Source organism: Rousettus aegyptiacus, unplaced genomic scaffold (genome assembly GCF_014176215.1).
Source record: "Rousettus aegyptiacus isolate mRouAeg1 unplaced genomic scaffold, mRouAeg1.p scaffold_m13_p_17, whole genome shotgun sequence".
Taxonomy (NCBI): Eukaryota; Metazoa; Chordata; class Mammalia; order Chiroptera; family Pteropodidae; genus Rousettus; species Rousettus aegyptiacus.
This window is the reverse complement of record NW_023416292.1, coordinates 17,953,531-17,979,086: the sequence shown is the minus strand read 5'-3', so window position 1 is coordinate 17,979,086 and position 25,556 is coordinate 17,953,531. Positions and strand designations below refer to the sequence as shown.

General features: G+C 53.2%; 1 protein-coding gene and 1 pseudogene across 5 annotated transcripts in view; one reads left to right on the top strand and one right to left on the bottom strand.

The window, feature by feature from the left end:
* The window catches only part of TNR (tenascin R), a 313,783-nt gene that overhangs the window by 163,291 nt on the left and 124,936 nt on the right, over positions 1 to 25,556 (bottom strand). The window lies entirely within an intron of this gene.
* Positions 2,130 to 2,251, top strand: LOC118613070 (annotated as a pseudogene).

Genomic DNA, 25,556 nt, shown 5'->3' with positions numbered 1-25,556 from the left:
TGCTGTGAGGCGGGTACTATTATTGTCATTCCCATTCTATAAATGAGTAAACCGAGGCATAGAGTATGATTAAATCGTCTGAGTTCACACAGCTAATGAGTGACGGAGCCAGGATTCGAGCTAAGTCCATGCAGCCCCGGGGGGCAGGTCCTGGACCGCTGTGCCATATCGTGCCTCATGGGGGTGCAGAAAGATCTGAGCGACGAGCACTGCCTAGGAAGACGAGGACCACGTGCATCACAAACGAGGGACGCGGCAGAGAAGGAAACAGGGGCGCCCAAGAAGCTCCTGGGTTCTTGGAGAGGGAAACCGGATGTGATGGGCTCAGAGCCTGCCATTCGGGGTACTTGCCTGGGTTTTTTTTTTTTTTTTTTTTTACAGTCTCCCCTCTGCCTCTGTCAGTCTGACCTGAATTGGAAGGTGGGGAAAGATGAGGAGGAGGAGAAAGGAGGGAAAAGCTAAACGAAAAGGAGGGCAGAAGAATCGCAGGACGAGAGGAGGCACGGGAGGCAGGGTTGCGTTCGTGGTGCACTCGGCGCTTGCCATGTGCCAAGACCCTTGCCGGGCTGGGGTTTCCAAGAGGAGGTGCCAGCCCTTTCTCCAGGGGTGCCCCTGGGGAGTGGGAAGACAGACACGAGAGGCTACAGAGATCCTGGGCTGAGGGTAAGTGTGACGTGTGTAAAGAACTAAGGACAGAGGGACAGGGCCCGCCGGCGCAGACTCCGCTGGGCGAGACGCCGGTTCGCCGGCCGGGTCGTCGCCTAGGGGTGCCCCTTCCGTTCAGCGTCTCTCCGTGAAGGTCGGGACACCGCTCGTGGAGTGCGGAGCTCCACTCCCACCGGACTGAAGGCAGAAAGGCCGCGAGGGCAGGGTCTGCTCTCCAGAATCAGAGCTGGAGAGATTTAAAATGACACCGCACATCTGAGCGCCGAGCCCGGCGCGCCTCCGGGACGCGGTTCAAAGCGCGCGGCCTCCCGCACCACCGAGTCTGCAGGGTGTGTCGTGAGTTGTCAGGCCGCCCGTGTCGCCGCCGTGTGCGGTGGAGGCTCTGACCTGCAGAGGGTTCCCCCGGCTGGACGCGAGGGAGGCCTGCGGGCTTCCCTCCGCTGCAGGCGGGGGTGCGTACGCACTCGCAAGCAGAGGAATTTCCCAGCTGGCAGCGCGGTCGGGGGTGGGGTGGGGCGATGAGGAGGCTCACCGCCAGCCAGCGGCCAGGGTCTGTTTGCTCCCAGCTGGTGCCGAGCGGGAGTGACATGAACAGGCGTCCCTGCTCGGAAAAGGGCCTGTCACTCTGCCCCTGCCTTCCTTCCTGTGCACGTTGGTTACTTCGACTTCTTAGCTCAGCCTCGGGCTCTGCGGGAGGGCAGCTGCTGTCCAAGGTCCTGGACCGCTGTGCCGTATCGTGCCACAGGCATCAGTGGTCTCGTGGGTGGCAGGGGACCCCTGTGTCCCGGGGAGGCTGGCCTGCCTCCCGCACACCTGCTCAGCAGAGTGCCGGGGACTGCTCGTTCGAGCGTCTCTGACGCCGGTCTCTCCTTCCCAGTGCCCTCCACATCAGCCTGGCACCTCCCACCCGAGTCACACTGAAGTCGCGCGTCTCTGAATTTATTCCACGCGGGCCCGTAGCCGTCCTCTCGGGGAGAGTCCAAAACTCTGCCAGCCCTTCCCCTCAACCTTGAACCTGTACAGTTTTGACTTCCCCTTAATGAAGCTCTGGCCGACTCTGCCGATCCCTCTGAAGTGGAAAAGGCAAAGTAGGAATCAATGGCGAGAAAAGAACGTCAGAGGAAGAGAAACCGAAGCTGGTGCTGGAAGGATGAGTAGTTTTCTGACATACGGAGCAGGAGAGGAAGAGCGCCTCGGGCAGGAGGAACGGCCTCGGCAGAGGTACCAAGGTGGAATAAAACAGAGGGGATTCTGGGAGACGTGCGACTTAGTGGGGCTAAAACGTACACCTGCGTGGGGACAGGGCAGCTACAAGCGACACCGCCGAAGCCACGGTATAAAGAGCCTTGAATGTCCTGGTGAGAAACGTGGGCCTGCGCTTTGCTCCATAGACAACCGAGGTCCGACGAGGGTTTTAAAACAGGGACATGAGAAGATTTGCGATTTAGACATCTAAAGGTGGAGTCCACGGCCCTGCCACCCTGAACGAGCCTGATCCCGTCTGATCTCGGGAGCTAATAAGCAGGGTCGGGCCTGGTTAGTACTTGGGTGGGAGACCACTTAGGAAGACCAGGGGCTGTAGGCATAAAAAGTAAAAAATAAGGGGTCATAAGCTGACAAGGCCCTTGCAATCGGTGAGGTCAACCGAGGGTTGCCTCGCCTAAAAAAAAAAAAAAAAAATAGAAATCTAAAGGTGGCTGCATGAAAGGTAAATCCAGGTGGGCAAAGACCTGCGGCGGACCTGGTGGGAAGCCACTGAACTCACGCGCAGGTGAGACCACAGCCAGGCTCTCAGCATCGGTCTTCACGGTGGACCAGGTGGGCCACGAAACAGGCACGGCCGGGGAGGCTCTCGCACAGGGCCCTCGGCCCCGAAGGAAGGAACGCCACCTCCTCCCTGGGTTACAGTCTCAGAACTCTGTCTCTCCACCCCTCCTTTCACGGGGAAATGGAGAAAGTAGATTTTTTTTTTTTTTTTTTCTGCAAAGGAAGCCCGGAGAGCCTTGCTAGGAAGGCAGGCTGGATGCGTTTAGGGTGAGGTCCTGCTGCTACGTCACCTAGTAAACAGCCAAAGGACACCCCTCTGTGAATCGCTTCCGACTGCTGAACACGTTTTATCGGTTTGCTGACGCCCGGTTGGCTGCGATGAAAAATGCGCCCACGTCGGGGAAGAGAGTGAACTCAGGCCGTCTCTCTTGCCGCCCTTTCTCCCTTCTCCCGCCTCCGCGCTTCCTCTCGCCTCCCTTTCAGCGTGAGACCAAACCGTGTGCGACCCCTTTTCTTCTCTCTAGGGCCTTCCCTGCTGCAGGTCACCGGCCAGCAGCCCTCTGCCGGTTTCACTCCAAGCTGAAAGATTTTTAAAAAGTGAGATGGACAAGGAGCCTCTCTACGAGGGAGCACCTGGCAGTGGAGGTGAAGAGACGGGAGGCTAATGAGCTACAGAATATTGGTTACATCTCACTTGATTACACTCGGAAAATGTAAAACCATCTTTTAGTCATGACTGGCCATTTATCAACCGGAATGCTCACAGCAACCCCCCCGCCCCAGCCCACCCACTTCCATTTATCTCCTGCCTTCAGGTTCCAGTCAAGGTTTCTAAAAATTAGTGATTCATCACTGCATACAACAAGTACCATTGCAGCTGCCAAGCCAGAAAAATCCCCGCGCCGCCGCGCCGAGGCCCCGCCTCCCGCCGGGAATACCTTCACGCTGCTGGGCAGTACCCGTGCGCGACACCCGCGCCTGTGCCCAGGACAGCGCCCCCTGCTGGTCGTGTGCGTCTGGGCCACGGAGAACCGGTGAGAACCGCAGCTCTGCAGCCTCGTGCAGTGGGGGGAGTGTGGGAATCCACTCCATCCCCGTGGGGTTCTTACACATATCAGGCTCGCCTATTCCATGAGAGTTGGGGGAGCTCATTCTTCTTGAGCCACAGCTAAAGACAGCACCACCCACATGTGAAAAGCCAGGGGTCAAGTTTGCTGCTCTGTCTAGAGCACTGACAGGAACTAAAATTCCCCGTAACAGTGAAAATGTGCTAACGAGAGCATGAGAGACTTCTGATTAAACATGATGGAGTAAAGCTCACCACAGTAGCCAGACTTCTAAGATGGCCCCCCAAGATTCCTCAGCCCCTGGCAAACACACCCTGTGTAATCCTGGGAGGTGAATCTGAGGTTTTACTCCTGGAACTAGAAGCATCATATGGCACAGTTGGCCTTAAGGTAGGGAGGTTACCCAGGTGAACCTGTCCCAATGGCATGGTCACTTTAAAAGCGAGAGGTTTTATGTTATCGTTCTATTCTCTCTCTCTCTCTCTCTCTCTCTCTCTCTCCTTCTTCTTCTTCTTTCATCATTCTTTCGTTCTTTCTTTCATTTGCAGACAGGGAAGTCACAGAGATTTGGAAAATGAGAGAGATTCAGTGTGAAATTCTTCGTTATGAAATGGAGGGGCTAGAGGCATGGAGCTGAGACTGGTCAAGCCAGCAAGACAATGGGGACCTCAGTCCTACATTGGCCAGGAAATGAATTCTGCCAGCAACCCGGAGTCACCAGAAGTGGGCCTTTTCCTAGTCGAGCTTCTGGAGGAGGATGTGGCTAGCCAGCATCACTCTTTCGGCCTTACGGGATCCTGGGCCCAGGACTCAACTAAAACGTGCTGAATTCCTGACCCACAAAAGCTGTGAGATAATAAATATGTGTTGTTTTAAGCTGCTACGTTTGTGGTAATTTGCTATGCAGCAACAGAAAACTAATATGGTCTCTTAAAGGAATAAAGATATAAACTCACAGAAGAGGCACTTACAACAGTGAAGTGGCCACCTGGAAGCTCCGCCTTCCACCAACACAGGGGGCTGGCCACATGAAAGAGACCCCCAAAGATGGTCTCCTCTTGGTCTTTTACTCTTCTGATCTGTTCCTCAAGCACACGCTCAGTGTGGGGCCGAAGAAGTGGTGAGGAGGGGGAGACGGGAAGCGCGGCAGAGGCAGAAAGAAGATGCTCCGTTCAAAACATCTGCACTCATGTCCACGACCAACGTCTGCGGAGCGACTGACGGGGTGAGTGAGGGCCCGTTTCAGCCAACGACACTTTTCCCACCCTCAAGGTTTCTTGGAAATCTCTTGATCCCACTGTGTGTGTGAGGGAGCTAGGATCACAGCATCCGGTGTTATGGCTGCAGGCATAATTCCAACATCTGAGAACGTTTTCCTCCCAGATATTTAATTTCCCCTTCCAGCCTTTTGTTACCGCTGGGGCCCTAAACATACTTCACAACTTTATCGCATCATCTTAGCCTCTTTTGCAGGTCTTTTAATAACCACTGGAAAATAGCGCTGCCTTTGATTCTGAGGCAAATCCCCAGCACTTCTTCCCTTGTTTCTAATTAGCAGTGTTTCTGCGGTAATTAAGACGAGAGCAGCTCCTCGGTTCTGCAGCAATTTCGATTCAGAGAGAACAAAAAATACCACAATAACATGAACCGAATGACTAAGGACGACTCTTTTAGCTGACTTGACTGTATTTTAATTTTAGCACCTTGGTGCGCGTGCGTGCGCGCACACACACTTGCGCACACATATACAATACATGCTCATGTGCATATGCGTGCACGTGCGCACGCGCGCGCACACGCACGCACACACACACACACACACACACACACACACAGTCACCCATTTCTGAAAGAAACAGGATCCAAAATGCACTAATGGCAACGCTGTCATTCTGTGAGCAGAACGAATGCATCTTAAACCCTGGGCATCTCACAAAATGGACCACCTCAGAGAGCATCGTGCTGATGAAAGATGGCCAGAGGGAGGCCGCCCCCTTCTCGTGCCAGATGGCTGGAGATGGGCACATGTTTTCTCTGGTCAAACCACCAGAGGCCTGGCATTTTCGAGACTCCTCAAAGCCCTGCTGTCCGTGCTGGCTCTGTGTTCGTTAGCTCTGCCCTAGCGTAGCAGGATGGGAGTCAAAGCACCGAGCGGCCAGACTCACTCTCTGCTGCGGGCCGAGCCCAGGGAGTTAACGGGGCTGCCACTTCCATTCCGTAATGGAAGTCCCGTCTGGGAACTCTGGTCATGGGCACATGCACACAACACACGTCCTTCCGTGCGCTCCTGGGGGTTAACGAAACGGTGCGTGTTTTGAGGCTGGTACGCATCAGAATTTAGACAAAGATCTCTTATAATTGTGTGTGTGTGTGTGTGTGTGTGTGTGTGTGTTTGTTTCAGGGAATTGACTTGACAGATAGCATAGGGTTTTATTTGTTTGGAAATTGTAATTATTTCGGGCAATTTGGTAATTATTTCTCCCACAGCTAGTTACTCTGTGCCTCCTCAAGCTGAACGGTGCTTGCCAAGGGCTGGAGCTGTGTGTCGTTTGACGGCGTAGGTCGTGGGCACGGCCCTGCTGAGGACAGGCGCCTGGCTGCGGGACGCCTCTAGCCCCCACCCTGAGCACATCTGGGGCGGCTGAGCTGCTGGGCAGGACCCTTCTCTTTGTGTTGGCCATTTTCTTTCATTGTGAAATCCTGGGTTGTCCCATTCCTGTGCTTGTGAAATCATAAAACCACCGGGAGTCCGAGCTGGCTGGGCTTTAGGGATCATATTATTCAACCTTCTCATTTTGTAGATAGGGAATCTGAGACTCAGGGTGGACGGCTGTCCCAAGGTCATCAAGCAGCTGAGCATGGGCAGGGCTCGAACACAGGGCTCCTTATTCTCAAGCCAGCGCTCCGTCCTCCTCCTTGTATAGATTTAGTTATTAATTAAGCAGCTACTACTGAATTCTTAGCATCCACAAGCATCTTGCTGAGTGATGCAAGTTCGAAGGAGCCACAAAGGGGAGCTCAGGAGGTGTCGAAGGAGACAACATTTGGAGGGAACCTCGCACAGTGCCTGGCCCACATGAGCTGTTCCACGAGTCCCAGCTTCCCCCCCCTTCCCCCACTTTTCCTGACCAATACATCTGCAAGTGGTGGGGGGGAGGGGGGAGGTCTCGGATGGTGGACTCAGTCATCAGAGGAGATGAGGGGCAACTCCCGTTTCTCCTTCCAAAGCACAGTTCCTGGTCTTGTAACGTATTCTGTAAAGCCGTGGGTGCCTCGCGCTGCCCCCCTGTTCCAGGGCTGGGTGAAAGCGTGGTTCACCCGCACGGGTCTGATGCACCGACATCTACAGGGTAGAAACAGCCATCTCCTTCGGTTTTGGCCAGAGATGCAGATACTCACAAGATGCAGATTTCAGCTTTCTTGAGAGAAGGACCACGTAAACATACTGTGAGCTGGTTGTCTGGTGAAAATATTGTCGAGGCAGTTTGGCTGGGAGTGCGAGCTACTCTTATCCATTTCCTGAATTTGCAACAAGACTCTCATTTTCCAGAGACTTAAAATTCTCCCTGCTTTTCTCTTCCTCCACAACCAGAGGCATAAAACCATGAAGAATCTGAAGTAGCTGGGCCACGTCATCCCTGATTTCAGCCTTGAATGGGAGTATTCGACTAGACGGCTCCTTCTACCCTGAGGCTGTGTGACTCTAAGATCATCAGGATCTATGATATTTTTCTAACCAACAGAGTATGGCAAAAGTAATAGGATGTCATTTTCATGATTATGTTACATAAGCGTGCAGCGTCTTGTTGGCAGACCCCCTCCCTGGCTGGTTTTGATGGAGCAGGCAGCCATGTTGAAAAGACTCACGTGACCGGGAACTGAGGGAGGCCCCTGCCAACAACCAGCAGGAATCGAGAACGGTTTCCAGCAGACAGCTAGCAAGATACTGAGGCCCTGATTCCAATATTACAAAAGGAGCTGAATTCTGCTAACGACCGTGTGAGATCGAAAGCAGGTGGAGCCTTGAGAAGAGACCAGATCTTGGTCAGCACCTCGACTGCTGCTTTCAAATGTGACCCTGAACCAGAGAACCCAACCTAGCCTGACCTACAGAAACCGCGGGACAATAAATGTATGTCCCTTTAAGCCCCTAAGTTTGTGGTAATATTGCTTACAGAAATAGAGAACTAATACATTTCACTCTTAGAAGCACCTACCAGGATGACACTTCAGTATTTGAAATAGACTTTTGGAGTCAACAATGTGTGAGGGGGACAATTGGAGCATCTATTTTAGCCCCCCTTTGGTGCAGCGGTACCCCTTCTCCAGCACCCTGGACAGTTCATCTAGCCTCGACTGGAACTTCGATAGCCCTGGGAAGCTCAGCGTCTTACAAGACAGTCCTTCTACGGACAGTTCTCCCTTTATTTTTAATATTTACTTTATATTTATGCAAGAACTTATTTTGTGCTATTCACTATGCTATTATTTATGTACTTTGTTTAAATTATTCCTTAAGTAATTCTATTAGGTTAGTAAAGAGAGTTACTATGTATTCCCCTTTTCTTCATTCTTGTGAGTTTTTTTTTTTTTTGGGTGGTGGTTGTTACTATTATTATTTTGTTTTGTTTTAGCGCACTTCTTAATAATATGGTATGGAGAAGGATAAATATGTAGAACACAGAGGACCTTTACAGGGCAGTGAAATGACCCTATGCAATACTAAAATGGTAAATGCATGTCAGTATACATCTGTGCAAACCCACAGAATGGACAACACCAAGAATGGACCGCAATATAGACTATGGACTCTGGGCGATAATGATGTATCAATGCGGGTTCATCAATGTGAGGGATGTTGACGGAGGCCACACAGGAGGTATGAGAAAGCTCCGAACCTTCCTCTCAGTTTTACTGTGACCTAACACTACTCTAAAAAAAAAAAAAAAAAAAAAAAACCCTATTTTTAAAAGACGGTTTCACTATCCAAAACAAAACAAGTCATCCTCCCTCTCAAAAAAACTCTACAATGAGGAACAGGGACAAAGTGCTTCATGGATATATGTTTCGTTTGCCGTGATGGAAATGTTTTGAAATTAGATAAAGATAGTGATAGCCCAACATCATGAATGGTCTAAATATCACGGAACTGTTCACTTTAAAATGGATGATTTTTGTATTATATGAATTTCAATAAATTTTTTAAATCCAAAAACGTGCATTTTAGATAAACATAGAAAATGGTATAGATTCAGATAACATAGATCCATATAACCAAAGCTCAGCTTAAAAATGAAACATCGTGAAAAAAGTCAGTCTTTTTCCATGACATTCTGCCTTGCTCTCCCTTTCTCCCGAGGTAGTTCTCACTCCATGGATTCCTTTATTTTTTTACTTCATACATATGTATCACTGAATGATAAATAGTATTAATGTTCACATTTCAAATGTAAATACATGCTCTCATACTGTAAGCATTCTTATTCGACTTCCTTTTTTCATTCTAATTCTGTTTGTGATATTTACGAATATACCATATTTTTATTTAGCTGTTCACCTATTGATAGACATTTTAAGTTATTTCTGTCCTTAGCCATCACAATCAATGCTGCTAGGAACGTTCTTATAAATGGCTTTTTGTGCACAGCTGCAAAAACTCTTCTCGGTTATATGTGCAAAAGTATCTTTAGCTCCCATAGCTATTGCCAAGTTACTCTCACGACAAGATTTCGAGATGCCTCACCATCTCGTCTGGCCTCCCTGGAAAAGCCTGTGGCTTGTCAGGGGACCTTCTCAAGGACAATGAGATGGTTGCCTCCTTGGCCCTGGATAGAATCCCTCTACCAGGGGTTTGAGATCACAGGAAATGTTTCAAAAGCCTTAGACACTGCTATTGATATTTTAGTCAGGCAGTAATCCCTAAAGATTTTTTTATATATATGAATTACACTTATACTAGCATAGCTGATTTTTTTTAAGCCTAAGTGCAAGACATTAATTCTATTTTTATCGAATTTTATCTTGTCCGTTTTAGCCATTCCTATAGTCTGTGAAGATATTTTGAACCCTGGTTCTACTATTCCATCCATAAACTTGATAAGTATGCTTTCTGTATCTTCATCTAAATCCTTGATAAAATTGAGAGGATAAAGCGAAAGATGAAACCCTCCAATACACAAGATGTTCCCAAAATGTGGATGCAACCCAGTGCCTGGGCTCGCCAGCCACCCATGCTGCTAGCGAACAGCATGATGCAGCCCTTGGTTTCCCATTCAAGCCACAAGAGCATCGAGGCGAACTTTGTGACGGATGTTGTCATATCTAGAGTATTCGGCTAATTCATATATCTAGTGATCTGCTCAAAAAATGAAAATTAGCGTTCTTCTTAATATGCCTTGTTTTCAGTAAACCCATGCTAGCTTCTAGCAATTTTCACTTCTAAGATCCCGTAGACAATGTGAATAGTAATTAATCTTAGAGTTTTTATGGTGCTCAGCATCAAGTTCAACAAGGAGTACAATCTGGAACCCACCGTCTTCCTGTGGAACTCCAGATTTTTCTCATCTTTAGTTTTTTGGTCTCTTTCTTCAATCATTTCTAAATTCTGGCTTTACAAGTATCTTCAAAATCCTGGCATGAAATATGTCAGGTTTGGAAGCTTCCAAAGCTTCCAGGTAATTGCTTACTTTTTGTTTCTCCAGCTTGAGTTTCAAGAGTATTTTAATGATATCGATTCTATTCTCTTCTGTTGAAAGAGCTTGCCTTCTGGTAAAAAACAACAACAACAAAGAAACAAAAACACTTACGTGTTTTCTTTTTCATTTTTAACCTTGCACCAAGTTCCTCCAGCAGTGAGTCTGTTACTTTTCATTCCAAAGGTAGCTACTAAAAGCTTTCGTGTGATCCCTGGCATTTCTCTGAAGCCTCTGCTCATTCTGAGTTTTCGCCTTCCTGGCACCATTCTTACAGGCTTGTGATATTCTTTTGTGTGTGCCCTTGGTCATGTGTTTCTCCGTTCTTCTTTCGTACGTGACCTTTCGATATATGAGTTAATCAAAGAGCCTTCCGGGCAGCCGCACTGTCCCTTCAGGATACCACCTCATCGTCCCCATCTCTCCGCCAAAACAGTGTTATTGCTTGTCTTCTTCTAAGGAGGAAGGCGGCGGCTCCAAGGACAGACAGTCGGGAAGCGGCACCGTCATCACCTTACGAAAGTCTCCCTCCCCCCATGCCAGCCCCGTCCCCTCTGGTCGGTTTCGCCTTCTCCTCTTCTGTTCCCTTCATCCACAGAGAGGCGAGATATATCAAATCACAGAAACCGTGGGTTCATGGATGCAGGTGACTTTTCTTGAGCGCGTCGGCACTACGATTCGTGTGGTTTTATAGTACGTTATTGCACTGACGGTGCTCACAGGCTCCCAGAAGGACAAAGCCATCAAACTGCTACCTTCGGATCTTAGAGAATCAATAAAATCTGGATTTCGAAATGTCAGGGGTGCACCTAGGGACAGAAGCTGGTTGGAACCAACTGTCATTCACCTCCTCCCATGTTAGAGTTGGGATTTTTCTGTAATGTCTTGGTGTGTAGCATGGCACAACCTAGAAACTCATCTAAAGACCCTCATCCTGAGTGTCTGTGTTTTCTGTCCTTTCAGTGACCATTGGCAAGAAAACTAGAATGGGCCAGCTAAGTTGGGGACCACTCTCGGCATCTCAAAACTCTTTTCTCTTCCTGAACCACTCCTCCAACCCAGAATTATGAGAAAAAAAAATATGCCACTCCCTGTCATCATCAGCAGGAGAGCAATGATGACGTGGTATATCATACAACTCCTTCAAAGGGAAGGCTACATTATGTTTCTAATGTATAAAATGGCTTATGACTAATAGGAGCTTGCAACATGCTAGCTGTTTCTTTACTACAAGCTTATATTGTTATATTTATTTTCTCGCCCTCCAAGTAATGTTTCTGGCCCATTTTCCCCCAGTACTGAGGAAATCTGATTGAGATCTTATAAACTCAGAGGCTTCCATGCTCTCCACTCAAGTCTACTGCCTTCACCATCATTAAGATACGCCCAATTCAGACACATTTATATGCCCAAGTCCCTCATCCAGCCGATGATCCCTAAGTGCTAAACAGATTTGTCCTAGACTTGAAGCCCGAGCCCGTGGAGTGAGGCTTGGATAATTTAAGTGCCTCTTGGAACAGAAGGCAACTGGAATGCAATAGAGATAAATGTAAAATATTGAACTAGGGAGCTGAACCATCAGCAGGGCAGGAGTCTAAATGGAAAGGTCATGGCTGGATGACTAAGCGGGGGAGAACACGCCACACACCCAGGATATTCTTGCAGAAATACACGTCCCTGGCGGACTCCGCAGAGAAAAAGAGACAGGAAGCTGCAGAACTGCACAGCCAGGGAGGGCTCCTCGGGCCCCCTGGAGGCTGCTCGGAGCCTTCCTCCGGGCGCCGGCCGGCTGGCAAGAGACAGGGGAGTATGGCCGGCGATGGAAAGCTGCCAGTTTGGGACTGTTATGAAGATTCGATATTGCTTTTTCTCTGCCAGGCCCCGAACACCAGAAGGAAAAGGTCTAATGACAACCTGAGGCGTTGTTTGTGACAAGGAAAAAAAAAAAAACACAGCCATGCAGGTTGGTTCATTCAATCAAATGTCCGGCAGAGTTCCATGAAGAGATCGATAGAATCGACGGAATCGGTTGTTTGACCCAAAGGACAAGCCAAATCAGAGAGCACGACGGACCAACCCCGCTGCCCCCCACCCCCCACCCCCACCCCCCAGAGGGCCGGCCAAACGAGGCGCTGCATGGGGCACGAAGGGCTCTCCGTGTGCCAGCAGATTTTCGTTGCAAAGAACGCGCAGCATCAGCATGAACCTCAGGTTCATCCTCCCTTTTCCTTCCTTTAAAGCATGTTTTCAGAGAATTCACCAAAGGGCGGGGACCCGCTCTCTCTTAGACCGATCACACCGGGAGAAGCAGGACAGAAGGAGAAACCGGTAAAAGGGCCTGGGTGGACATCGGCTGGGATTCCACAAGTTTTCACGCTGGTCCTAAATGTTCTCGGGACACGAAAATCACTGGCGCCGTTTCCTGGCCAAAGTCTATCAACGATTAGCAAACTAGCACACCTCCCACCCTGTGTTGCTACTTCAGCCCTTAGCCAACGTTTGTCTATTTAAAGCTCCTCAGTAGCCCATCACAGGGTACTAAAGGCACACCGGGTAGCAGCCTTGAGGGCAGAAGGGTTGCCGTGAGCACCATTTCCCCTTTTGCTCGTCCCCGTAAAGCCCACTTTGAGAGCCCCCGGTCCCTAATGAAGAGAGCATCCGTCAGTTAAACGAGGGCGGCTGCCCAAATCTCTACCCGGCGCTGACACATATACTAAACTCTTTTGGCCCAAGTTCCAGATTCATTGCTTGTTTTTGGCAGGGAACGGGGAATCTTCTGCTGGGAAAATGCATTGCTATCTGAAGGCAAGAGAAAGAAGAGCTGTGAATGCTGGTATTATCCACAAGTGCGCTCCCCTGCCAAGTCCCAGGAAGGGAGTCTGCTGTTTTCTAATCGACTGTGAGCAAGGAGGTCTTTCTTGACATTTTGGCTAGGCAACAGAGGGCTTTTCTCGTCCATTTCTGTGTTTTAGCAAAGTGCTTTTTTCTCTAAGGTGCATGTCACCCTCACACAGAGCTTACAAAACCCTCTGGAAGAACTGGGGTTGTTTGCTTTCCTCTGTCGCTTCGGAGGCTGGCGTGCACTGAACCCTCGTTCCTTAGACTGGAGTCGCAATAAGCCCTTCTAACTAGAGAACCAGTTGTTGGTTTAAACAGAGATTAGCAAAAGCACAACGATTACCATCAAAAGTGCTCTCAAAGAGACCTGTAAATAGCAACGAGTCAAACAGCCGAAGCCCAACTGCTCTCCAAGGTCCTGACTTCTCCAAGGCGCTCAGCAGATACGGTACTTGAAACGGTACCTGTGCCTGGCCCATCGGGGGCCCTTTGTCCCCCCTCCTGCCCTGTCTCCCTGTTCACGGTTCACCTTCTCACTGCAGGCAGGAGTGCATGGCTGAGACGTGAACCCTGAATGCAGCCCCGGGCACCAGAGGCTCTCTCGTTAGCATTCGGCTGGCCGGGAGAGAAATGTCACGTCAAGAGCTTTAGAAAATCTCATGAGTAGTGTTGTCGTTGTTGTTTTTTTTTTTTTTAAAATAAATTAATCCTCTAAATCGGTAAACTATATAATTAATATACCAAAGGGTACCTGGAGGCCTAGAGTATTTAAAAGGAATTTTGTATTGGTTGCATATTTTGATGGTGATTCTAGACATCCCTAGTGACAGAATTTCCACATAGTAGGGGCTTAAGGATGCCATTTGGCTTGAAGGACAGGCTCAGGGAATGAAACTGGGGTTAAACGTTTGTTTGCAGCGGGTTTTGGGGAGGGGGAGGAGGCCCGCACGCTCCCACCCGGCGGCTCTGCTGGGCAGCCATTCTTGCTCTGCCCTGGCTCCCGCCTCCCTCCTGCCTCACTTACCCCCTGCAGCTCTATCCCTCCGCCTTGGCCCTCTCCCTCACCACTACCTTGGTTTCAAAATCTGTCTTCTCTTTATCTCAATCTTGTGATGACCGTCTGGAGGGCCGGAATGCCCAGGGGACGGCCATCAAACCAGAATTATGATGTAACTTCCAAGGCTAAAAGCTGAGATCACTTCTCTATTTCAAGAGCAATTGTTTTAGATGGTTTGGCCCACGGAAAATGCTGGGTCTTAAGAGAATCACAAAAGTTTTTGTTTCTCTGCCTTTTTCACACACAGGAAGAACCCGTCCAGAGCTGGCCGTTTCGTTTCTGAGGGTGCTTCCTTTCTGAGACAGAGCGAGAACCTGTTGCTTCTTTCTGGAGCTTTTGTCTTTTGGGTCTTACTATTCCTTCTCTTCCACTCCTGCCCGCACCAGAGGTGGAAATGATGAGTCTACAAACAAGGTCAAACCAGTGGAGGATGAAAAATAAAATCAGACTGACCTTTATAAATATACAGTACTGGATTTGAAAGGACTTGAACTTGAGTACCAGCAGCTGAGGGTAAAGGCACGGAATAATAATGCCACTCCCGGAGTAAAGAATTATTTCTCTTTGATATATGATGCTGGGAAATCTCCTCCTGGAACCACCGAGAGAGTGTGCAAGGGAAGAGGAACTCGCATACACCATCCGGGCAACGTTCTGGAGTGTGATTCGGCGATATGCGTCCAAACCCTTAAAAACGCGCATCCACATTGACCCCCCGTTTCTTTCTGAGACTTTGCTTTCATGAAGCAACGAGAAAAGCACAAGGTGATTTTTAAGGGCGCTCATCCCGTTAAAGCACCGGTGAGGACACTGAAAAAAAAAAACAACAGACCTAACTGCCCAAGAGTAAGAGTCTAGTTAAATAAATTATCGTATAGCATATGATGGAATACCACGAAATCACCAAAAATGAATTCTACTTGTTGACATTAAAAAATCGTTCATAAGTTATCGATGGGTGGGGTTGGGGAGGAGGCGCAGGATGTGACTGCAGATTAGAGCCTGGCCCTCGGAAAGCTAACGGGGGGCGGACAACAAGCACAATCTCTGAGAGGCTCCTGAAAGAAAAGTAAAGATAATTAGACCATGGTCGGCTGTTTTGTTTCCACGAGCAACCTCGTTGTTTTATACGGCCCCTGATTACTCAGCCTCAAGCAGAACAGGCTGAAAATGAAGGCGAAGACGTTAGGCTGGGAACGTCTCCTGAATGAGCAAGAGTTCATTGTGGACTCTTAGTGCATCAAAATCCAATTAGTTCATTAGCTCGGCCCATCCATTTCTCTTCTCTCCCCACCAGCAGTCAGCCTCCTACTCCAGGATGCAGTTTATTAGCAACCCCCCAAATGGGGTGAGTTGAGGGAATAGAAGGAGATAAAATCCGAAGGAATCGAGTCTGTTGCTCGTCGCCGGCATCGCTGGACCCAGGCGGGCGGTGGCAGCGGGGAGGGCCGCCCGTGACACAGTGCTGTTGGGGTGGCTTCGCTCAGAGCTCCGGGCTGAGGGGCGGCGGCGGGCGCGCGGGAGGCCCTCAGAGGGGGAGGTCCCGAGCGAGGGGCTCCGCCTCGAGGCCTCGGAGCCATGGGCCCCACGCCACGCGCTCCACGGGGCGGGTTCCCCATGAGAAAGAGAATGCAGCCAGAAACGGTCCTTCCTCTGCGCGTCCCCAACTCCCAACTACTCTTCAGAAACCTGACTCCTGCTGTCCCGGAGGGGTCCCTGAGTGACAGCGAGGCTCGCGGCAGCGGCCCAGCGTCAGGCCCGGTGGCAGATGAACGAGGCATCCTCGTGCTCAGATCCCATCCATCAACAGTCTGCCTGCCCGTCCGTCCCTCTTGTCCAGAACCCTTACCCTCTTGACTACTGCAAACCTACATTTTTTTTTGTCCGCAAGGAGAAAGCAACTCCGAGAATGGTGGCCTCTAAACTGCTACCATTCCTAGTATTCATTAGGGAATAAAAATACAAAAGAACACATAACACATTCCGCCATACAATCATATTTGCAGCTACTGCCCCATTTGAAACGTGGTACATCTGGTCTCCCATCAAGGCCAATGGTCTTATTTTCTTTCCCACAAAGCCATTACGTAACTTTTTATTTTATTTGCTGTCCCGTTTCTCTCAGCCAAAGCGGCATGCTTTTAATATCTTTCAAGATCTGCAAGACACCTACAGTCATTAACTTCTTGTTAGTCTTCCTGTTCGAGCAACGGCGTAAAAAATGTAAAACCTCAGACCTCCCAGAGATTGTTTCTGTGTGTAATGATGTTTAGAGCAATATTTAAGTTTGAGAGGAAAGAAGAGACTGGGACGCGTGGACTGGAGCGCGGAGGGTGTCCCAGGGTGACTCGCGCCTACCGGACGGCCCACCGAGGGAGCAACCGACGGTGATGAGGGCGCAGGGGGCCGGCGTGCGTGTCCGTGAGCCAACGACGGTCGCGCCGCAGACCAGACGCCGCCGCTCGGGGGTCGCGGAAGACTGGGGCCCTTCCTCGTTTATGCACACAGGACCCTGTGCCGTGCCTCGGAGCTGTCGGGTCCCATGCTGCCGAGACAGCGCCGCAAGGAGAAGGCAGGGGCTGGAGCACCCCTGGGTCTCGGAGAGCCACGCGACAAACCTCTCACTCGGCGTGGTCTAAGGAAGCGGGCCCGGCGGGGGGAAGCAGAGGGCGGGGACCCAGGCCCCTGGGAGCGTGGATGAGCCTGCCTCTCTCCTGGGACTTCTCTGCCTCTGCCCTAAATGGCACTGGAACTAAGAGGTTTCTGAGGCCCTTCCCAGCCGGTCATTCGAGGACTCCGATGCTTTGATCTAAGTGAAGTGGGCTGGATGTTCCTACCTTCCTACCAGGTTTCTTCCAGTCCCATAATTCTTATGGTTTAGGAAAAAAAAAAAAAAAGATACATCAAGGACTGAATGAGTGGAGAAATTAGAGCTTTAAATGAAAGTTTGGATATTTTCTTATTTCCATTTTCCCGTTGCCCATATGCCCCTAAGCCAGGATGATAACAAGTCGGCAGGTGCATTTACGGTGACGAAAGCCTGCCCCAAACTTTCCAGGTTCTTGCGTGAACTTGCCGGGCGCGACTCAGAAACCTGCACTTGACACGGCCAAGCCCTGTGGTCCCAGGGCTAAGTCCCGCCCCTGGGGCAGGTGTGAATGTCAATGAGACCAAGGTGCTGCAGTACAGGTCCGTTTCCTGCACTATTGCCCACGTTTTGTAAATATTTATTTAGCCGTCTGAGGTATGATGATAAATCACTGCTATTCTCTCTTTAAACAAATGAGACTGACCTTGGGGCTTTCTTTTCCTTGTTAATAGCTAGTCTCTGCGTGCTCCGTGTATTTGTTTGAAGAGCTCCAGGTCTCGAGAATAAGCTTGGTAGGCATCGCTCGGCAATCGATCCGGTCTAATAGCTCCCTCCCTTCCCGCAGAGATGAGGCCTTCATGCCGCAGGAAGTGCTTGGGTTTGACGTGGCCTCTGTCTCTCTCCTCCCATCGGCCTTGCTCGTGTCGTCCTTTATCTCTGCCTGCTGGCGGTCCTTAGCATGCTCTCCCTTCCCACTGGCCCTTCAGCTTTACCTTCCCTGTCTGAGTGCCAGGAGCTGGTTACCTGGAATGCCTAGTCCTCTACGTCCCGCCCCGTCCCGGACCAATTGCCGGAGTCCCCCGCAAGTCGCCTTGTCCCTGTTCGTAGCTTCGATCACGAGGCGCCGTGCGGAGGAGAGCAGGGTGCAGGGCTGGAGCTCAGGGCGACTCTCTTCTTGGGGACCTGAGATTCTCGAAGGAAGTCAGATACGCTTCTTCATAATGAAATGGGGGGAGAGTAAAACCACAAGGAAAAAGGCCTTGCCTTCATTTCGACGCAGGGACTAAGGACACATTCCTTGTTGAGAGTCCCTCTCTCTCGCCGGGCTGTTTGCCTTCCTCTCCTCTCCTGTCCTCTCCTCTCTGTTCCTTCCTTCCTTTCATGGAAGGCTTCCCCTCACTCCAGTCTTAGTAGTTTACTCTACTTCCTGGCTGGGAGCTGCCAAGGAAGGGCCTTACCTGGCCAGGAAAGAGAGAAAGCACTATGGGGCGAGGAGAGGAGCCGCAGGCCGCCGCTTAAGTTAACTCTCTCAGGAGATGCTGAGGCATCATCCAAAAGACCAGGGGGAAAACCACGGCTGCATGTCACGTGCTCTGGGCATCCCATTTTTCTCTTATTTGGCTCTAGGCAAACTGTGTTGAACAGGAGAGACGGAGGGGTCCACAGGCATGTCTGCGAGCGCACCCTCCAGTCCAACCTGGAGAGGGCTGTCCCCTGCAGGTGCTCGCTCTCAGTGGCCCGAATTCTGTCCAAGAAAGATCCAGGATGCAGTCCCCCAACATTCACTGAGGTCAGCTCCTGTGCCCAGCTGACGCTGGGAAAGGTGCGCATGACTGGATCCCGGCTTTCAAGAACCTTTACAGTATCATTGGGGGGACGAGGCAGAGACAAACAAAACAAAGGAAACCAGCAGAAAGCCGTCTGTCACTCGGCGACGAAATCCGTGGTTTTTGCCGTTTTGCTTTGACCGGTACTCACAGAATTGTCATCGATCGATAACATGCCTGCTAGCGATATCGATACGTCATCAAAATTAACAGCGCACCGCGACCGAGCTCCATTTATCCGCTCGTTCAACAAGTGCTTATTAGACACTCACTCCGGTCATGCTTTGCATCTGTAAAGGACTTCACGGTGTGCAAAACATTGTCACCAATGCTGACTCGTTTCATTCTTGTTAGGCGGGCAGCCTTCCTGGAGGTGGTCGGTGAGGCTCTGGAAGGTTCGGTTGTTTTCCCGGGGCCACTGGGTCATGAAGCGTGGGGTCCGAGGCCGTAGCTCCACCCCCGCGCCCTCCGCCAGCCCCCCACCCCTTTAGAAGTGGTCACGTACCACGGGCACGAGTTTGCGTCAGCGTGTGAGCCTGGGGCAAGGGCGTCACGTCTGGCCTCGTGCACCCCTGCCGTACACTCCGTGAAGGATAAAAGGCCTCTCCTGCAAGCACTGGGAACAGGAGCCGTAGAAACCCTGAGCTCCGTGTGGAGCTGTGCGCACGCTCTACAGGCCCTCGAACTCGGCTTCTTCCGCCGCTGACCCTTATGTGTGTCAAAGACCAAACTGCTGATGTGCGGTCTTTGCGTCTTCGTGAAAGTCTCCAGAGGCCCAGGGTGGACTTTTCAAACTCACCTCAACCTCAGGCTGAGGGCTGGGATTGCTTGCACACCTTTCTGACCCCCCTTACCCCTCTCCCTCTGATTAGTCATGAGTGATGACTGCTGGGGTTGGAGAAGAAAGAGGGAGAGAAAGAGAGGGGAGGCGGGAAGGGAGGAGGGGAGGGGGGAGGGGAGAGCGAGAGCCTTTGATGACCTTAGTCTGTGTTGTAGCTGACTACACCCTAAAGGACTGAGCTGCAAAGACCAAAACTTAAAGATCTGGCCCCTAACCTCCCCCCCAAATCAACGCCACTCTAGCCGGGTGTCTTCAGAGGCTGACGTGCATCGAGCAGAAGATGGGCCATCGACGACAACCCCGGCATGGCCGCCGGAGCCCAGGGGTGGCAGCAGGCCTGCCCTGAAGCCTGCAGAAGGGTCTCGCCTTCCCCCGCAGAGTGCCGGTAACGACCAACGAGCAAAGCGCCCGGCGGTGAGCTGTGCGTTGGGCGGGAGACCTCACGGCACCTGCGGCCCTGCGGCGGGACGCGCACCCACGGGCTGCGGGGTGCGCCTGGCCGGCGCCGCGTGCGCCCAGACGAGACCGGATCGAGGACCACGGCACCGGTGCCCATGCGCTCACGCCAGGGACGGCGGCCCGGCATCGGCCTGCACCTGCGGCCCCCGCCGGCGAGTTCGGAACGAGCGGCGGCCACCGTCACCTTTTTCACTCATTCACCCAGTCGACAAATGTTTGCGGGCGCCTGGGGTGCGCACGGAGGGTAACGTGCAGAGCACGGCGTTCGCCGGGGAAGCACCTACATTCTTCAGTAACGGAGACTTTCTTCCTACGGTGACTGCCACCAGGTCCACTGTGAAGCCAGAGAGGTTCGGGCACAGTGGTGGAGAACAGGCCCGAGGAAAAGAGATGGACGGACGACGTGCCCCCGGACACTCTGCTGGTCCCAGGGGTGTACGGGAGAGGGACGGGCACCCTCGACATTCATCACGTCGGTCAACGGGTCAGGCATAATGGACATTATCATTCCTTTGTGGGGTGTGTGTTTATCCCAAGTATAAAGATGCATGCTCACTGCAGGGAGTTTAGGAGACACAGAAAAGTAACATGTACCATTACATGTAATAAACACGGCACGTGCACATGTGCTATATACATGCGTATGCGCCCCAACATCTCAGTGAACCTTCTTATCATTTCGGTATATTCCCTTCCAGCAGGACCGACTCCATCTTCCCCCCAAATTTGAAAAATAAATATTTCTAATGCATCCATATCCTCTCCAGGTGCCGTATAACCACAGACCAACTCTTTTCTCCCCAGCTGTCCTTCACCATGATTTAGGGTTTCCCAAGCCACCTCCTCGTTCGGGTAGGGAGACCTGCCTAAGAGAAAGAGACTTGATTTTAATGCCGGAATAGCTTCGAGGAGAAAGGCTGGCTGTAAGGTATCGTGTGATTCACCCTGGAGCCAAGTGCATTGATGTATTGATTACTTATGCATCATTTTGTCTGCCTTTGTTAGAAGTTTTCAATGGTCCTTCGACTAGCGCACCTGAGCCAGGGCCGACCGCGGGAGTCTCACACTCCTGCGCTTGCGTACAAGTCCCTACACACCTGAGGCCACCCCACCCCACCCCCAACACTGAACGAGGAGGAGGAGTAAGCTTGCGCCGCCTGGAACTGCCGTGCCTTCTGCAGCAGCGAAAGGCTCTCCCTTTGCTGGAGTGTGAGCCCTCTCCCTCAGCACCCCCACTGCCTCTCCAGGAGGCACGGAGGGCCGGAGGGCCGGGGCGGCCACTGCGGCAGGAGCGGGAACGGCAAGGCCGCGGCTGGGCGGTGAAGACCCCTGCCGCCCACCCGAAGGGGAGATGCCTGGCTCTGCAAAGTGAAGTCGCTAGGGAGCGGCTCGTCACACCCACCCGGCCCGACAAGCCCGACAGGTGAGCTGGCAAACGCTACATCGTGAGGAATGGCAAGCGATTTTCTGCAAAGTGGGCAAAGACTGTGGGATTAGCGACTGTACGGCCGATAGATGCTGCTGAAGGAGGCCATAAATCACCAGCCGTAAACCTGGCAGGGCTCGTCTGGTCTGGGATGCAGCCTGAGGCTCTGGCAGGTTCTGGGCCGGGCGGGGGTGGGGCTGGGGCCGAAGCCCGCAGTGCGCGCCCCTGGCCGCGGGGCACCGATGGCGAGCCCGGCAGCCGTCCAGTGCTGCTGGGCCAGCTCTGCCTTCTCTGAGCTGCTAACGCATCTCTGATCCGCACAGGCTCCGGCAGGGTCAGCGGAAGACCCCCGCCTTCTTCCCCTCCCCTGGCCGCGGCGTGGGCGGCCAAGGGGGCCCAGGCCTGGACTCGAGCTGTGGGGTTAGATCCCAGCTGTGTTTTATCTCAGGCCTTGACAAAGAGCATGAGGGAGGGGACAAGGGGCGGAGAGAGGACCTCCGATGGCTTCCTCTGCGGGGCGCCCAAATCCGGTCAGATACGTCCACAGCCGCGACCATGACAAGGACGCCCAGCCCACGACCGTGGCCTCAACCGCCGGCCAGGGTGCAGCTGGGCCCCGATCCCGCTCCCGCACTCTCGGCTCAGGCCGCGTCTTCCCCCCACACTCTTTCCTACCTGCCATTGTGACTTTGAAGAGAGGGACCAGGCAATCGAGGCAGAGAAAAAGGGGGAGGAGAGAGGAGAGGAAAAGGGTCAAGTGGGAGCGCGGACCACGCGCCTGAGGAAGCAGATGACACTGCCCGGAGCGGGGCTGCCCCTCGTCTCCCAGGAGCTCCGTCCCCACCCCACCCCCGACCCCCACCGCCAAGTCCTGCCTCAAAGAAGACGCGGGTTCCCTGCTAGCCGGAGGTACGGAGCTGCCGGCCGCCTCCCGACGCCAGCGCGGGCTGTGCGCACACTCACACACACCGGCCTCTGTGCACGTGCTTTTCAGAAAGCGTCTGCTTACCGAGAAAGCAGCAACAGTCCCCACAAATAATGGTGCCCCTTCTTTCCCGCCTGCCTCCCCCCCACCCCCGTGCATGGCGGGGGTGGGGTGCCTCAGCCACACTGCCCTTGTGTGTAAGGGATACAAAGCAGCGAAGGCCCAGCTGCCCCCTTCCAAGGGCCTGTGTTCGTAGGAGGCACAGAAGGCGAATTCAAGGCCAATGAGGCACACAGCTCAGCTGTGCGCCGCGGAAGAGGATCAGACTCAGTGCTGAGCTGGCCGTCGCCCCGAGTATTTATCGAGCCTTGTGTGCCGGCCACGAGGGATTCAGTGGTGAACAAAAGAGACATAGCTCATTCCTCGCGAAATGCAGCAACTGGGCCCTTTAGAGACGCGATTGGTGGTGTTCGCCGAGTATTTCAAGCTCCCTGCGGTCTGCACGCACGGTCGGATCGCGTTTTCCGGCCCTCCTGTGTTTGCTGGGCCCACGTGGCTGGTGACTGGCGACGACCCGTGCCACTTCCAGGAGAGAGCTTTGTTTCATTGCCCACGTGAGACCCTCCCACGCGAGGTTCAAGTCGGAGGCCGCCGAGTGACTGTAACGAACAGAGTCTGCTGGCCGACCACGAGGGACACGGAGCAGGCACAAGGAATCAACTTCTGTTGTTCCAAGCCACTGAAATGTGGGGGTCACCTGCCGCGTCAACATAAGCTCACCTGTCTTGACTGATCCGTTCCTATCAGCTACTAACACATTAGTTGAGCATCTATTACGGACTTAGAGTGCTGGTCGGCTGCTCCTTCACATGCACAGCTTAGCTCCCCAGGCAGGTCGAGAGCAGGCCGAGGGCAGAGGCTGTGACCCAGGCACGTTTGTGTCCACCCAGGGTGCCACACACCAGGCCTGGTGCATAGTGGACTCCACAGCAGAAGCCAACGACCATCACTTTAAGCACTTAGTAGGTTCTCAATAAATATGTTGACCGCTGGTGGGAGGGTATCAGTCAGGACACGCTAGGTCGTATCCAGGACAGAGGTTAAGGGTAAACCAACTGGAAGGAGAGAGACCACCACAGGTTGGGAGGAGAGGGAGGACGTCGTGGGGGTTTGGAACTTGACTCGGGCCTTGAAGGACAGATCGAGTGCAGCGGGGTGCACAGGAGCAAACAGCGGGTTCTGGGTGGGAGAGGGCCTGGGCCGCGATGCCCAGGCGGGCTGTGGCCGTCGCGCTCAGAGGCTGTCGGCCAGAAGAGATGCCCCCACGCGAGGCTTCGCGGTGGGGGAGGGGCCGTGACGCTCCGCCGGGTGCTGGTGGAGCAGCCGGCGGCAGCCGCGGGGGCGTGGGGGGCGGCGGGGGCGAGACGGGTGGCGGGGCCCGCGGCGCCATGCACTGCGGCTGGACGCGGCCTCGCCCGGGGAGCCGAGTCTCCAGCCGGCAGCTGTGGTCTCCCCGCATTTCCTGCAGAAGGTAATAACCTGTCACCAGAGCAAATACAGGCTGATTTACGTGAAATTCAGTGCCGAGCATCCTCCCTCACCCCCCGGCACTGGGATGGCTCGGCCCGGCCCGCTGCGTGCGACCGCGGCACTTCACTGGACACAAGGGGACAAAGAGATTCCTTTGCTGCGACAGGGTCCGGCGTCCCGGGCAGGAGGTCCCAGCCCGCGGGGCCACGCCCCACCCCGCGGGGCCACGCCCCACCCGTCTGTTCCGAGAACGACGACGCAAAGTCAGATGCAAAGCGCTAGAGCAGCAAGGAGGGCGGGGAGGAGACGCAGTGTGGAAGTCTCTGTTTGGGGCGGCTCTGGCCCCTGATCCTCAGCCTTCTGGTGGTGGTGGCTTGAGTCCCATAAAGCAGCCTCAGCACCACCATTACACACGCCATTGCCACTGTCATTACGCTGTCAGTGATTAGAAACGCGCCTCCAGCACCAGCCACGGCCATGCAAGACACAGCCGCCGCCTCCTCGGGCTTTACGGCCGGTGAAGTCGGATACCTGCGGACAGGCGCCATTCCTCTGCGCCTCCGTCACCTCCGTCACCTCCCCCGCCTTCCCCCCCCAGCTGGTACCTGCTCCGCGCACCCCCCCGCCCCATGCTAATGACCTTTCCACTTAGAAGGACCGCAGAAACCCATTTCCCACGACGTGGCTTAAACGCCACCCTTTCCGGGGGGTCTTCCTCCTTTTCCTCCGTGCTCCCGACTCATGCCCGTGGCCTTGATTTTAGCGCTCGCCCCCTCTCTGCTCCGAATGTAGAATCGAGGCACACGTGTCTTCCCACGACTGGACTCTGCACAGCCCTTGGGGACCAGTGCAAACACCCTAGTCACTAGCTAGTGAAAAGCCGCCCGTTCTTTCTCAAGCAAGTATTCCGGGGGGTTCTCAGTTCGTTTCCCTGTACCGGATAGGGTGTGACCAAGGGTGTGACAAGGCCCTTGTGACGTGCTACTCAGGCAGGGGTGAGAACAGAGCAGTCCATCTAGGGCAGGGTAGACAGCGCACGGGGTGGGCTGCCGGGCCCGGAATTCGACTCCAAAGGCAAGGAGGGGAACCGTGAGGCGGCCACCTCCGAGTCCCACGGCTGCCCCTGCACGTCGCCGGGGGGTCTGTCTCGTTGTTGCTTCTCTGTCTTTGGGGTTCCTGTTTGAGGACGTCGCCGGCCATTTCTTTGCCTTGAGGGTTCATTTGTCTCCATCTGTCCCCACGGTAATTCCACTTCAGGGATCTCCCCGTTGCTGGGATCATAGCGGATACTCGATTACCCTCTATTATTTGTCCGAGGCCATATTGGAATCCTGGGTGGCTGTCCTTTGGTTTTCATTAGACATCAGACACCACCCCACACAAGCCTGAGTCAGGGTGGGAGCGCGGGATCGAGAAACGGCTCCGAGGGCTGGGCCCAAGGGTGGGGGTGGGGGCCGGGGGCAGGGCCTGGGCGTGAGGCTGGCGGCCATCGCACCGGCTCTCCCCTCGGAGCGCACGGCTGCCTGTGCCCGTTTACATTCCGGCGAAGGAGCCGTGGCACGGCCCTGTTCCGTAAACGGCCTTCCCTGCCCTGCGCCTGGACGGTCAGCCACAGCAGAGCGGCCGCGGGAGCGGCAGCCACTGCCCTGCTGGGAATGAGGTCCGCGTTTTCCCGCAGGGGGAGATTATCCGCGCCACTGCTCATGCAGATAGCTAAGAGTGGGCTGTCAATACCCCACATATTAACCGGGTGACCTTCAGCGAGTTACTCTGCCTCCCTGAACCTCGGCTTCCTCCTCTAACACAGGGGAAATTGCCTTGAAAAGTTGTAGGAAGCAGGAAAGGAAGCCCTAGCTCAGGGCCAGACGCGTG